The sequence below is a fragment of the Peromyscus maniculatus genome, chromosome 22 (assembly GCF_049852395.1).
Source record: "Peromyscus maniculatus bairdii isolate BWxNUB_F1_BW_parent chromosome 22, HU_Pman_BW_mat_3.1, whole genome shotgun sequence".
Classification (NCBI taxonomy): domain Eukaryota; kingdom Metazoa; phylum Chordata; class Mammalia; order Rodentia; family Cricetidae; genus Peromyscus; species Peromyscus maniculatus.
In genome coordinates this window covers 25,000,371-25,016,534 of record NC_134873.1, presented here as the reverse complement: position 1 = coordinate 25,016,534, position 16,164 = coordinate 25,000,371, and positions in this window count along the sequence as shown.

Here is a 16,164-nt window from a genome sequence, read left to right as displayed (position 1 = left end):
AGAAGGTGGGAGGGGTCTCCGGTCCCTCCGCTTGGGTCTGATGGACTCTGTGACTGATTCCAGCAGTAGTACCAGTCAAACGTGATGCTTCAGGTCTCGAGGCCTAGGCCTGAGGAAAGGGCCTCTTGTCACTGAAAACCCAGATGCCAGGCTCTAAGAAGCTCAAGGCAGTTCATGCCGAAGCTGACAGCCGGAGGAACCAGGTCCACTGGGCAGCAGCCCTGGCTGAGCAGCCAGCTGGAGCCACTATCGGATATCTAGGTACTCAGTCATCTTGTAAGCTGGTCCCTCAACCAAGTCATGCTTCCAGTTCAGGACTGGCTGCCTAATTTATGGAAAGCAGTACAAAATGAAAACACAGACACTCATGATCCTCAGCTAGAAAAAAAAAATGTCATCTTTCTTCCCTCTGTTCTTCCCCCCCGCCCCACCTCTCCTCTCCACAAAAGTTTTCTTAGGTATTGAAGGCTAGTCTTGAATTCATTATGTAGCCTAGGTTGATGACCACAAACCCATCACAACTCTTAAACTGACCTAAAATTCCCAAGAATCATCCTGCCTCAGTTGCTTTTTTCTTCCTCTGTGGTCACTTTTAAACTGGCCTATTGGGCGTTTTAGCTTTTAGTGTTGTGTTGTTCAAAGAGACACACATAACAGGTGATTATAGACTCAGGGACCTAGGTCTCTGAAAGAGTAAGGAATCAGTAAGGTAGTGGCAGGCACCAGTCATCTCTAAGGGAACAATAGGCATCAGATAGCCAGGCTACCTATGTAGCTGTCTTAATTAAGGTTTCTATTGCTGTAAGGAGACACCATGACCATAGCAACTCTATAAAGGGAAGCATTTAATTGGGTGGCTTAATGATAACAAAAGCCCAGATGGATGCAGAATAGCCCTTAGCTAATGCAAGGAGGAAAAGAGACGAGTAGATATGTAGAGCCTAGTCCCAAATAACAGACTCATAAGTAAAGCACATTGCCGTGTGGTATCAAGCAACATTGTTATGGAGTGGTTTGTCTCACCATCAGGGGAAGCAGACACAAGACTGATAGCTTAAAATGAAATGGTGAGAAAAACAAAGATGGGACTAGGTAGCATGTTGGAGCTGCAAGGTCCTCAAGAATTCATCAAAACAGTATTGATAATGATAGTGTCTATGGGGTTATGAAGGCAGTGAGTAGTGATATGTCTTTATTTGAGCCTTCTCTGTAAAACTAGATCAATTTCATTGGCCTTTTCAAAAAGCATCATTGATTATTTGAATCTCTGCTTACTTTTTTGTTTCTATTTCATGAATACCTTCTCTTTTTTTGTGATTTTGTTGTTAATATGAAATAGATGACTGGTCTTCATCACTCATGGCTCTGAGCTTCATATCCTTTGCAAGTTTCTGATAAAAATGAAAAGAACAGTTTTCAATATTTTCAAAGTCTTTTTATGTTAATCAAGTCTGGTCACCAGAGGAACCAGCCTGTGGTTTAAAGGCTGGAATATTGAACACCACCTCCCAACCTATGGGGAAGGGAGAAGAAATGGTGATTAAGGTCAATGGCCTACAGCCAATAATTGAATGAGTTATGCCTGCTACATAATGTAGCTTTCATAAATCCTCCAAATAACTGGGTTTAGAGCTTCTGGGTTGGTGATACATCCACATGTTTGGATGACAATGACCTCAGGTAGGCAGAAACAGCCATGCACTCACACGGGACCCTTGTACCTCACCATCTGGTTCCTCATCTCTGTCTTTTATAACATCCTTTATAATAATAAACTTTTAATAGTAGGTAAAGATTTCTCAGTGTTGTGAGATGTCATAGTAAGCTGAAAAGGGAGTATATGGATGTCCAACTGTGATTAATTTTGAAACAGTATGAGTGAGTAATCTGGTACCCCACCACTTGTGATTCAGACCTGCAATTTGGGGCAGTGTTAATTGAAAAGGTCTGACTGAAAAATTGAATCAGAATTGAATTACTGGATGCTATAGAGCATTAGAGAACTTCTTAGTGTGAGAAAGTAAACTCCACGTATTTGGTAGTCGAAGCATTATGAATGGTAGATGAACTATCCTTTTTGCTTTAAATTGTTTTAATTTCCTGTACATGAATTTTTGCCATATTTTATTTAACTCCTAGCACAATATTGATTTCTCTTTATTCTTTTTCTAATTTATTTATCCAAGGTTATCTTTTCATTATCATTGTTTCAAAATATCTTTAATCTTCCATTTTTATTTCTTTTTTGACTCACTAGTCATTTAGAAATCTAGTTCTTAATTTTCAAATATATACATTTACTAATATTATATGGCATTTTCCTCTGAGAGCAAAACATTCCATTTCCCAGGGAATCTCCTTAACACAGGAAGATAAACAACTCAAAACAACTTCAGGAAGTCCCTGAAACTAACCAGATTCACTAGGTCCCTCCCCACCCAAGTAACCAAGCAGTAAAGGCTGTTGAGAGTCACTCTCAGGTCAGCTAAGTGGCAAAGAAGGCTCTTAGACAGGACAAGCTTCAACGGCTCTGGGACCAGACCAGCTGCATGGAAGAAGCAGAAACCAGCATGCTTCCTGGAAGAGGTTTAAAACAAATGAGTCACTTGGAAGAGGCAGCCTCCGACCTGTTGGAGGTTCCCAGCTTTGGTGAGCTGTCACCCATGCTGGGCTGGGCCTTGTCCATACAGCTGCAGTCTTTGAGTCATTTCTACTTCTGCTAAGTGACCTCTCACCCATATTTCCAAAAGTAACCTCAATAAAACTCATGGTTCAGCAAGTTGGACTTTAGTGGTATTGGTACTTTGGTCTGTTGTGGGTTCCTTATCTGGGGTGAGTGGACATATGTGCCACTTCTCCCCAGGAAAAGACTTGTCACGATAATAATAACAACTAGTTATGGTTTAGCTCCTGATGTTTTTTTCTTGGCTGAATTGTGTTTTGGGAGAGTTTCCATATACTCTCAAACCTATGACATGAGTTAAACCTTGTTCTCTACAAAATACAAAGTCACTTTCTGAAAATTTCCAGGAGCTTGACAGATAACATGTCCTTCAGTCAGTGAGAGCAATGTTCTGTATCTGGTCTATACAGTTACTGTACCATAGTTCTGGGAAATTGATGCATACTTAAAATTTTTATTCCAGCGACATATGCAGCAATCCCTCTGGTAAATAGAGTTATTGGGGTTTCTCGGCTTTTTAATGTTTTGAGGTTGTACGATTTGAGATTTGTATATAGTTAAGTTCATGAAACAGTAATAAACTGGTGAATTAAACCCTTTATTATCACGATATGGTCTCTGCCAGTAGCCATACAACTTTTGGACTTGGTTTGAGTAGACCTCAATGGGTCTACACTAGTTTTCATTTGATTAATAATGTCTTGAACCATCTCCCCTTCTTCTTTCTTACTTTCAAACTGTTTTCATATTTACATTTTATGTTTACTAGTAACGTATTAGATTTCAAAGAAAACTGTCCCAAACCCCCTGTGTGCGTCTTGTGGTTTGCATCACTCACGTTTATCTCAACTATGCATTTTGGTTTGACTCCACCAAGCTCTTCCATGCCCTGCACGTTCTACTTTTTCTCTTGCTTCTCATTTTCCCTCAGGTCATTTTATCATTTGGTTTTCTATTGTGTGATGATGGAGAGGGTTCCTTCTTGTGATGGTTGCAGTGGCCACATATATCACATCAGTGTCCTTAGGAAATTTTTAGTACCAATAGTTACTTGTATCTGGTTTCAGAGTAATGGAAAACAAATCTTAGAACACTAGAACTCAATATTTCCATTATCCAGAAAATAGTTTATATTTAAACACTGTTAGGCATTTTAAGTTTGCTATTTTACACACCACACCCTCCCACCACACACACATGCGCGCTCACACATGCATATATTCTATTCTACATTCGTATTTTCTAATATACCTCTGAGTTTTAGCTTCAGCATTCTCTATGTTGTCTTCCATCTGAAATGACGTTCCTTAGGTCAGAAGTGAATCACTGAGGATGCCTCTGATGGGGGAACCCTCCTCCACTGCTGGTGGGAATGCAAGCCTGTACAACCACTTTGGAATCAATATGGCGCTTTCTTAGAAAATTGGGAATCAATATCCCCCAAGATCCAGCTATACCACTCCTGGGCATATACCCAAGAAATGCTCAATCATACCACAAGAGCACTTGCTCAGCTATCTTTTGAGGGTGATCCATCTATTCTTTTCAATAGCTTCTTAGATTTTTCTCCTTGTCTCTTTTTCTTTTCTGTAAGTTTCTTCACTGTGTATCTAGATAGAAATATTTTCTTTATTGCTGTTGATACAGTTCATTACTGGTGAGCTACCAGGGCTCTTGAAAGATGAGTAATAATAAGTATGTACAACTAAAATGTCCAAAAACTCCACTGTGCTCTGTATATTCATTCTTTCCAATCTGTGCTAACCACTGATCACCCTGTTACTGCTATGGTTTGTATTTTGCAGAAAGCGTTGGTTTCAGTAGGTTCATACAGCATGTAGCCTTTTTCGTGGATTTATTTATGGCCTCAGCATAGGTCTGGAAGCATGTATCTTGTCAGCAGTGAAATCTATTTCATTGCCTAGATGTACCACAGTTTGTGATCCATTCACTTATTTATTTCCATGGCTCCAAGTGTGGGACTGTCATGATTAAAACTGTTGTGAATATCTGCAGATTTTATGTCTGTGTGTGTGCTAATATTTTAACGTGTAGCTTTTTACTGTTCATATTTCAAATTAAGCTTCTGGAAACTGTGAATTATTGTTTTAATCACTCATAGAGAATTCTTGCTGTTGCTTCAAATATTGCCTCTGTTTTCATTTCCTATTCTTTTATTTCTGTACATCCAGTAAATTCTTTACTTGCTCCACCTGTGATATTTCCTTGTATATCTCCCACGGTTTCTGTCCTCTGTGTCTCTCATTTAATTTTGGTCATTTCTTTCCCAGTTATCCCCCAACTCTACCCCTCTGGTTCTCACTTCTCCATTCTACTGGGTTCATTCAACTCTACCTCTGAGTCTTTTCAGTTATATTTTCATTTACAGAGGTTTTATTTCATTATTACCCAGGCTAGGAACTATCACTTCCATAGTTTTCTATCTCTGTTGAAATTTTAATTTTATTACACGTAGCAACTGTTACATTTTACCCTTTGCACCTGGTGGTTCTTTTGTCTGAACTTTGAGGAGAGGGTTGATATCCCTGTGCCTGAATTCTTAGTGTTAGCTATTGCCCTTAGAAAACTCTTCATAGAGGCCACTCAACCCTTTTTGGAAGGTGCCTTCCAGTGAAAATCTGTTTTCTCTTGTCAATTACTAAGAAACTACTGGTCCCTAACAATTATGAACCAAATCACTGGGTTGAGTTCTTTGGACTTTCCTGCTCAACTCAGTTTGTACTCACGGGAAGCTGGAGCTTAGTTGTATGTAGCCTTGAGGGGATGAACTTTCTTCTTTTCTAACACTCCCTCCTCTGCTCTATGTAGTAGAACTTCTATACCAAAGAAAGTCCAGGATACAATCTCATTAACTCATGCATATATTTACTTTGAACAGATAGCTATTCAAAAATCCAGTTTAATGTGAATTCTGTAGCTGTCTAATTTTGTGTAATTTTTCACTTCTATTTGTTCTTCAAGGGTCAGAAAAATAAAAGAACAAAAGTTCGTGTACCTTGTTTTCTAGATTGGCAGAGGGAGAGAAGTGCCTGCTTGACAAGAACCATCTTTCAATTTGTGTGAATTTATTTATTCACATTGACCGGATTTTGATCTGAAAACATCTCATTATCTTATGACTCTTTGAAGTTTATAAAAATACATGAAATTTCACCCAGAGTTGTCCTTAAAACAATGATTAGTTTGTATAACTTAGCCTATCAAATCCAAATACCAATGATCTTTCAACTATTTTAAAATTTTTTTACTAGTTTATTTTATTTAAATAACATTTTTTCCATTTATTTTACATACCAACCACAAAAATTGTTTCTTTGTCACCTTTCACTTTATTTAGGCAAATGTGCATGAAATAATATTGATATGGCAAGTATGTTACCAGTTTCAGAATAGGAAAACTATTCTAAGTAAGTGTCAGCCTTAATTAGTGGGGTTTCATTAATAGAGTATGTCTAATGTCTCTGACTCCTAAGCAGCTGTGGGGGAGTTAAAAGTGCTTCATTGCAGGAGAAATAAATGCATTTGCTATAAGCACCATAACATGGTTCTTTTGATCATTGCATTATGATTTAGTTCAGACATCTCTATTGTTTGTTCCATTTCTCCAAAGCCATGAAAGACGATATACTTCCCCCTGGCAGGAAACGAACACCGTGCTGGGCACTGGGTTATTTAACCACTCTGATAAATAATTTACACTTAGGATATTATGCAGAAACCTTTTCAATTAGCTTGTGTTGACAGAGAAACTAAATATAGTATACTTAGTAAAAAAATTAACACATTCTTGACTTGCCTGGCAGAAACAATCTTTTTTAAAATAATACCTATTCTCAGACATGCATATATTTAGGAAAAAGATTGAAAAATAATAGATATAAGCATGAGAATTAAAAATATATTATTGTTTGAGTTTAGAGGAAATGTTAATTTGTTTTATGTAACCTATCTGGTACCTAAAAGAAGCATTTACTAATATATTAAAGCAGCCAAAAACCCTAACTCCTAAGGGATTTTGGTTCAACCACTGGCTCATCAAGCCTTAGGTAAATCACTATTTGTTTTCTGAATTCCAATTTCTTATCTATTATAGAGGAATAAGAATTTCTTGCATACCATGTTATTATATTAGAGGTGATACATACAAAATCTGTCACAGAAATGGTAGCAATACTAGAAAAAACTTTCTCCAGTGAGTTTGATCACATGTTCCTTTTGTGTTATTTATTAAGTGATGATCTTTGGTCTAGAGGATCACAAAAGAATGTGTTAGTATTGTAAAAAGAATAAAAAGCCCTCAAGTTTTATGTCTATTACCTCACATGGAAATTCATGAAGGGATGAAATAAATGCATGGTGGTTATGGTAGAAATAATTATGTCGGCCTTAGCATGCCCTGCTTAAGCAACCAAAAGCAGACTGCTCAACACAGTTCATTGGGTCTCCAGGAACAACTAGATGGTGGGAGCCAATAGTTTGACTAATAACACAGAAGCAACCAGGGGAATTGGTGGCTAGACTCAAAACTCTTTTTTTCAGTTTCTGTGACTTCTTTTGTGTGACTTCTCTGTAGACATTCCAGCTTCCCTCATACTAATTCCCAATGACCATTGATTATGATTACAGAAAATGAGAAAACCTGCTTCCTGGTTCCTATTTCCACTGTTGAATAGGGCTGTCCCAGAGAACGCGGCTGTGTCTGACCCAGCCAAAAGGGCTCCCTTCTCTTTTCAAACTCTGAACCCTGACATATTTCTGAGAGTGTGAGATGCACTGCTCTGCTCTAGGGGGCCACTGCATCATCTCCATCTTACTTGCACATCAGTGAGGTGGTATGCATCTTACCTTTCAGGTTACCAGTTAACTAATTAAGAACCCAAAAGGTATATTTCTCAAGGTTCTGCTGCTATCAGCAGTGTTGATGGAGGATTTTTTATACATTTGTAATAGATAGAAATAAACCAGAAAAAAAGAAGAAAAAAAAGTGGTGGAGGAAAAGGTGAACACTGCAAGAATACTCAAAAGGGCTGAGAGTTGCAAACGCCAAGATTGGCTTTGCATAGTAAATGGAATAGAACAGCTGTGAACTATAGCTTACTTTTCCTGGTTTGGTCTGACAGAATGATTGAATGCTTTTGTACAAAAATCAGAGCCTTAAAAACAAGGATTTGGTGAGATTGTAAAATGGTGTGCCACTTTGGCAAAACAGTCTGGTGGTTGGTCAAAATGCAAAACATTGTTACTCTGTTACTCAACAATTCTACCCTTAGGAATATAACCTCAAACTACTAAAAATGTGCACCTATGAAACATGTACATGAAGGTTTACAGCAGTGTGTTGCTAATAGTAAAAAAGTTAAAACAACTCAAATAGCTATCAAATACTGGAGAGAAATAAAATGTGGCTTATTCATACAATAGAATATTATTAAGACATAAAAATGAATGAGAAACTGACAGATTAAATGACTTTGGTGAACCTTCATAATTTCATTTGTAGATCTTTCCATTTCTAATTTATAAATACATTTGGGGTTATAAATTATAAATGTACTGCCTCCTGTCAACATTGTATACTTCTATTTGATGATTTCTGTGTCAAATATTATATGGAAATGTTTCCAAGTATTTTCTGTATTAACTGTGAATGACTAGAACAAAATAAATTGCCTGTGATGGAAAAAAAATTACATTTACAATAAAAAAAAAAAAAAAAGAAAGAAATTCAGCCTTTACCTTGAAGTAGAGTTGAGAATGAAAAAAAAAAAAAAAAAAAAAAAAGAAGAACAACCCAGTGTTTTGTAATGGATTTATGGCCACTCTTGCCAGAATAAGGGAATAGAAATGACTCACTCAAATGTGTGACTTCTGTGCAGTCACAATGTTCCTCTCTAGCTCTTCTGAGCCTTTGACACACCTCTTACGGTGACTTCTCCAATTTTATTTGCAGCAGAGAAGCAGAACTAAATATTCCTGAGGATTCCATTGTGAACCTCTTTCTCATCTAGCCTCAATATCCCAAAAACTTACGCAGGGATATCCATTACAAGTCATTCTAAAATCTCAACCACATTCCTGCTAAGGAGGCCCATGGTGTACCATAGGTTTCTTAGCTGGAAAGGAGCTGTGATTAATTAATTGGTTCAGCAGACATCATATATATATATATATTCTAGCCCTCAATTTTTTAATGTGGCCACCTTTATGTCTCTGAGATATACAAAGTGATAAAAATGTTAGCCGTGAAAAATTAAAAGGAAAAAAGTCACAGAAAAGTCAACACCCAACAAGGCAGCATGCATGAGTCCAGGGGTTTCCTGAAGAGCCCCTGCTAGTGGTCAAGGATTCACCTAATGCAACCATTATGGTATGTTACCAAACATTCAATCAAGGACTCGCTTCTTTGGCTCGGATTTGTAGCTAAAAAATTCTTGTTACCATTTGGTTTTCTAAACACATTTCCTCATTGGGGTAAAAAAAAAAAATAGATTTCCTCTTCTTTCTCTCTTGCTTGTTTGTTTCTCGTCGTCAACAAACATCAACAAATTTAAATACCTGAAGCTGATCGGCTGGGATTTATCACATTACGCAATTTAAATTTTACCCGAGTTGCTGTCGTAGCTGCCTTTTTCACTGGCTCTGTGTCTCCTTTTCCTTCAGGCTGTAAAACAGTCAAGTGCTCGACTCATGCCATCCATCTATACCAGTGTCATTTAGTCATTGAACAGGTCAGGCACCCTGGTGGCCTTTTTCATTTGTTGGAAGCAGAAACCATCTGGTATAGGTCCCATTTTGGAAAGGGACAAAAACATAGTAAGACAAGCACCAACAAAGTAATGGAAAAGGCTAGAAGAGTGGAATAAGTTACAGAATGGCTGAGCATATTACCAGAACTAATCAGCTTGGTGAAGGGACTACTTCTGCCATAATCAGGAAGGCAAGGAGGCTGGAGGCTTCTGCTGGAACTACAAGTTAGAACTTGGGTCACCACAGCTCTGTATAACAGCTCAGCCACCAACACTGTCCCATTCTCTCAACACCTTCAGGCGTAAGTGTACCCATATTCGTCAATGCTATGTCCCAATTGCTCTTTGTCCTCCAAAGAAACTATGCAATAAACGAAGCTGAGCCAAAAGAAGTGACTGTTTTGATGGTCTTTCTTGCCAGTAGAAAATATCCCATAGTGGCAAGAGGAAGGCTTCTTTCTCTGTGTTTCTGTCAAAATCCTATTTAGTGTCATGCATTTGGGCTAGCATGTTTTTATCCACAATACAGGCAATGCAGTTCTTTCTGGGTTTGGCTTTATAAAAACATTTTTTTTTTGAGAAGGTCCTACCTATTCCAGGCTACCCTAATTGGTTTATAGCTAAAGGGGAAGTACAATTTCTGACCTTCCTTCCTCTGCCTCCTGAATGCTGGAACTATTGGTATGCAGCCATCTCCAGTTGATGTGTTGTTGGAGGTAGAACTCTACCAACTGAACTACATCCCTGTCTTTTGTTTTTAAACACAATAATTTGTAAAAATTTTCAATCCAGTTTCGTTTTGTAATAGAAAATTTATTTTCCATATAGTATATTCTGATTATAGTTTCCCTTTCCCCAACTCCTTCCAGACACAATTTCCTCAGCTACCCAAAATCACAACCTTTCTTTTTCTCATTAGACTACCAACAGACATCTAAGAATGAATAATAAGATAAAATTAAAACAAACTAGAATAGGGATTTTTAGATAGAAATAAAACTGAATGCTAATTGATTATATCTGAATGTTTCAACTTCTATTTGTCTGATCATTTTCCTATAAACCTTATATATGCCATGCAAGCTAGCCTCCCTTCCACAAAGCCTATTGCTTGCATAGAATGTCTTAAATTAACTTACTTATTTGTGTGGGTACACACAAGACATGGCATACATGTGGAAGTCAGAGGACAACTTGGGGGAATTGGTTCTCCCCACCATGTGCGTATGAGGGATTGAACCCAAGTCATCCATGTAGGTGGTAAGTGGACTTACCTGTTCAGCTATCTTGCCTGTCTGCATATAATGTCTTAATTCTTGTGTACATTTACATGTATGGGTGTGTCCTAGACTTGGATATGAATTGTGCTTAGTGCAAAGTACTGCTTGGAATTCTAGGTACTACTATGGCCTATGCTCACACAGTGACTTGTTATGTGATTTGTGTATCACTGAACAAGCCTATACCACATAAAGAATGAGAAAGACCAAACACTCATACAAACCTTCACAGCAAACAGCACTAACCTGGCTGTTATTCCCCTCCTTTCTACTCTGCTATGTACTTTTCTTATTTAAGCACAGTTGAGTTTTTGTAGTTTTCAATTATTTTTTTCCTAAAATATCCCAATACAGTCATATTCTTTCCCAGTTCACTGAAAGAGACATAGAGCAAAAATGTGTATTCAGAGAAGAATAAAGATAATATACATCCACACCTTCTCCAAAAGGCTGTGATGACTTTTACGACAACCCCAACTTCATTTATGTATAGGATGGCTCTTGATAGCTTTGTGTGAGCGTTTGAAAGTTCAGCCAAGCCAGCTGCATGATCAACACAAAGACAATAGCTCCCACACACGGGGTTACATGGATTAAAGAACCCGATCCATCAGTAAATCTGCCAGATGGCAGTGGAATAAAGCCTGTAACTCCTTCACTTTCATTTCAACAGCAGCAAACAATGTTCAGTGTTGAAAATAAACTCTTCCAGATGAGCTAAAGATAAACTCAGAGGTGGGTGGACCTGATCTTGCTGGGCTCCGGCTCTGAAGTGTTTGATTACATTAACGAGAAACCCTTGGGTAGAATCTCCTTCTGTCAACAGCTTGCTTAGACCTGGACACTTACTACATGAGGCTATTTCCTGTGCTTTCATGGGTTGGTGGCAGAAACTCGTTTTGCTTCTCTCTCTCTCTCTCTCTCTCTCTCTCTCTCTCTCTCTCTCTCTCTTTCTGGAAGAAGCTAATAACAATAGGGCTTGGCACTTGGCATTTCTTCAAACCATACGTATAGCTTCCAGGTATAGCTAGAAGCCCAACATGTATGCAGACGTACAAAGATAAAAATCTCTGAATCCATTTTATCTGTTTACCACAGAATATTTGACTTATTCGTCTTACTGGTTTCATGGTGGTACACAGAATGGGAGCGGTTAGAAGGGTTTCCCATTCCATTCTGCTAATGATTGGATGATTGCTTAGATGTGTGTGGTGTAACAACAACAACAACAAAAAGGTACCATCACTTTTTGGAAGTTTGGATTTATAAATGAATGGATTTTTTTTGTTTTGTTTTCCAACAAACTCAAATATCAGCAATGGGCCTGTAACATATACATAACACAGCAACTTCTGAATGCAAGATGACAATGTTACAATAATAAATCTTCAGCATTCAGGAACTTTGCTATTTACCATAATTAGTTGGCACTTTTTAAACGAGGGAGAGAGAGGCAAAGCCGATAATGAAATTAAATCTGAAGGAGCAGCTGCAAAAACATGTGGGGACTCCGCTGATTATGTCAGATAATCAATTCCGCAAGTTGGTCCATTGAAAAAATAAAGTTATTCCAAAATTTAAAAGCCTTAGGATAATTGCAAATCACCCCACCGAAAATATGTATTACCAATTCCATCAAACTGAGATTCTTCTGGAATGCCAGCGATGACTGATTTACACAGTAGAAGCCCTCTTACTTGAAACTGGCTGGCTACGTGAAAAGGCTTAAGAAAGGAGGAAATAATAATGGTGAGTCATCTACACCATGAAGCTATTACCTGAACGTGAGGCTAAGGGCTTAATCAACCTCCTTGCTGCTCTTTGAGCTTGTATCCACGTGGGATTGGATCTTCTTACACTGTGTTCACTTAGGGGGTACAGTCTATGCTTTCCAACTTTGGTGTCATGTGTCATTTCTTAAAAAAGATGACCAAACAGTGCAGTAGAGGGGATGGAAACAGGAACACAGTATAATGCTGAGTGCATATAAAAATGCCATAATAAAGCTAATCGTTTTGTCTGCCTACAAATTAAACAAATATAAATAAAAACAAGCGGAAAAATAGCAGAAAAAAATGGACTCAGAGTTTGTCACTTTCAAGGTACCGAGCACCCCAATGTTTGGTGTGTTCACAGCGTGTATTTTTAGTAAAAGATAGTTGTGTGTAACTTTATTTAACAGTAAATTTCCGGTGATCTGCCCTCATTTTCTTGTCGAATGCAAAGCCCTCAGGCTAAGCCTTATCGGATTCACTTTTTCTTTGCCCTTACATTTCACCAGTTTGTGTCACAACTATTAAATCGTTCTATGATTAACCAAAAGCATAGCTGACGGGCACACAGGGACACAGAGCTCTGGCCGGCTTTTCTCTGTTGCCTCCTACCTCCCCAGGAGGCAGAGCCAGGCCAATGTCTAACATGTAAAAGACATTCATTGTTAATTGAACACGTGGTGGCACCTCATTTCCTTGTCTTATTGATGACAGGACAAGAGGGAGCAAAGAGTTCACAGTCATATCCAACCTGTGGTATGTGGGCCACGTGTACCCCAGGATAGCTGTAAATGTGGTCTACCACAAAATTATACACTTACTTAAAATGTTACAAGGGTTCTCTCTCTCTCTCTCTCTCTCTCTCTCTCTCTCTCTCTCTCTCTCTCTCTCTCTCCCCTTCTCTCCTCTCTCTCTCACTTTTTGTAATGTAGTTTCACAGCTTTCCAGAATGAACGTTGACAATGTATTCTTTCAATGTCCAAAGGTTGGACATAACACTATGCTAGAAAGGAGTTCATCACCACCACCTCTACAGGTTATGAGGCTCAGTCTGTGATTTTTCTCAGAAAGAATGGGGATTCTGGTCTTACAGTAAGTCAGTTACATGGTGGTGCCGAAGAGTGAATCCACTCTACTTTGATTAAACATCTGGCTTGGCAAAACCTCTTTCTTGCTGCCTGCAGAAAACTGGGCATGCCTTCCAACTTCCCTCTAGGAATTAACTACCTTCCTCCATGTTGACCTGTAACTAATTTAACTCCCCATTGTCCAGAGAAGCCTTGTGAACATCTGAAGCTGTCTGTGGGGGCCCAGCTCCTGAAGGGTGATTAGTAACATGTTCTCTTTAGTGTTCCTTGGGACATTTGGAATCAATTAAATATTCAAATATAGATTTTTCTTAGATCTCTGGCCAGGCCCAGCAGGTTTGTGTGGGGAAGGAGTTGGAAGCAGATAACTGCTATTCCTCACACCAGAATCTATAGCTGGAGATAGATTTAAAAATATACTCTGCAGACCTCCTGGGTCTTCGAGCAAATAATCATACAAGATTAAAAATCATATAGAAAAACAGAAGCAGCTCCCTACCGAAGGAGTTGTTGTTATTACAACCACTGCAGAAAGATGAACTGTATGTGAATGTACCAGGCTTGGAAGATGGCACTAGTTGTTGAAGTGCGATAGAATGTTCTCAACTAGCTGAGAACGGTTTTTTACAATTTTATAATATTAGAGCAAAAACAAAATATGTAAAAATATGTAACATGGATTGGCAATGAGGCACCAAACCTTAAATATGCACATCTAGCCTTTTACCAAAACAGGCTACTGATTCATGGTTTAGAGTCCATGATATACTCAGCTAACCATCTCTATCACTGATTGTTAGTACTGTTACTGTCACTGTTAGGAATGTTTTGAAATAGAGGTGGATGCGTGTCTATGTTATCATTTTATGAAACGCTTGATGCTCTCTGTCACGGTAATTCATTGACCAGTCCTTTAAAGTAGGTAGTTGTCAGCCAGGAAAATAGTTCAGTGCTTGCTACAGATGCCTGCTGACCTGAGCTTGATCTCCAGAACCAGGGGCAAGGTGGAAGGAGACAGCAGACTCCACAGACTTGTTCTATCCCCTTCCTATATACACTGTGACACAGGCACATATGCGCTTTCTCTCATACATAACAATGAACTTTAAAGTGTACATTCTTTTTTGGTTTTTCGAGACAGGGTTTCTCTGTGTAGCTTTGCGCCTTTCCTGGAACTCATTTTGGAGACCAGGCTGGCCTCGAACTCACAGAGATCCACCTGCCTCTGCCTCCCAAGTGCTGGGATTAAAGGCGTGTGCCACCACCGCCCGGCATAAAGTGTACATTCTATCTAACACCAGAGCTAGGAAAACAATGTTTTAGAATAGTTAAATAATTTCCCATGATCATTGGGAGAGTTACGTTGGGAAGTGATTAATTAAAGCCAATGTGGTATGCTAAGAAAGGAACCTTTCCCAGTTAAATGGTAGTTAGGAACCCCACTAGATTAAGTAGTATGAGTGATGCTGAAACAACAGGCCAATGAGTATGTTGTTTACAGGACCAAACTGCTTGAATGAAGTCCGTTTCAAAACAAACAAAAGTCAAGGATCAGGATGGAAAAATGGGTTTCACCTCACTTATTCCATTACCTGGCCCAGGCTTACTCTAGCAGTATTTGCTGAGTATCAAAGCAATAGAACTGTTTCCCTTATTCTTTTGCTCGGTGGAATGTCAGAAGTGAGTTATGGCAGAAAGAACGAACAGGAACAATTTTCCAATCCTAACTGGTCAGGCTAGTGTTGTGGGTCCTTGATTCCATCAGCCACAGTAGTGGGAAAGACATCTTCCAAATGGCAGCTCATTTTACCGTAATAGTTGGTGTTTGCAGATAAGTTATTTTTGCCATCACTATAAATTAATATAACTATTTTTATTGTGGTGCCACAAACAAGAACTCTGAAAGGCTCAAAAGGGCCAAAGCATCAGGTATCAAAATACAGCCAGAAAAAGATGGTATTAAATGAAAAAGGGAGCTCCCTTTTAATGAAGCCGAGGTGTAGGACAGATTTATTAGTTTCTATTTTTCCAAGTTGCATTCTCGTGTACTTCCTGCCCATATTTCCAAGTTTAGCAGGTCTCTTTGGAGGACAACCTTCTAAAATACATTTCAAAGAGCTACATGCTGTAGCTCTGCCCACTGCACCCGCAGAGACACCTGTGACGAGAGGGCCATTGGTTGTACTCACAAGGCCATGCTCTAAAAGAAAGCAGACCTTTTGCATGATCTGCCAAGATCTTGCCAGTCTGGAAAAGAACCAGTATTTGTAACCAGACATGTCTTTAAAAATAGCAAGCGTTAGCTCTGCCCTAATGGTCATTAAACTAAGTGGAGTTGCCTCTCATTTGGTGTTTTCATTAATATTCTAAGGTGACAGGACAAAAAGAAATGAAGTTATTAAGTTGATACTTCTGATGTTAAAACACAGAAACCTACAAAATGCCTATTTGGGCTCAGTTATTTTTAAAAAACATTTTATATTTATTATATATTTATATTTATATACCTAATAAATAAAATACATATATGAAATATATTTATAATTTTATAAAACATATGTAATTATAAATATT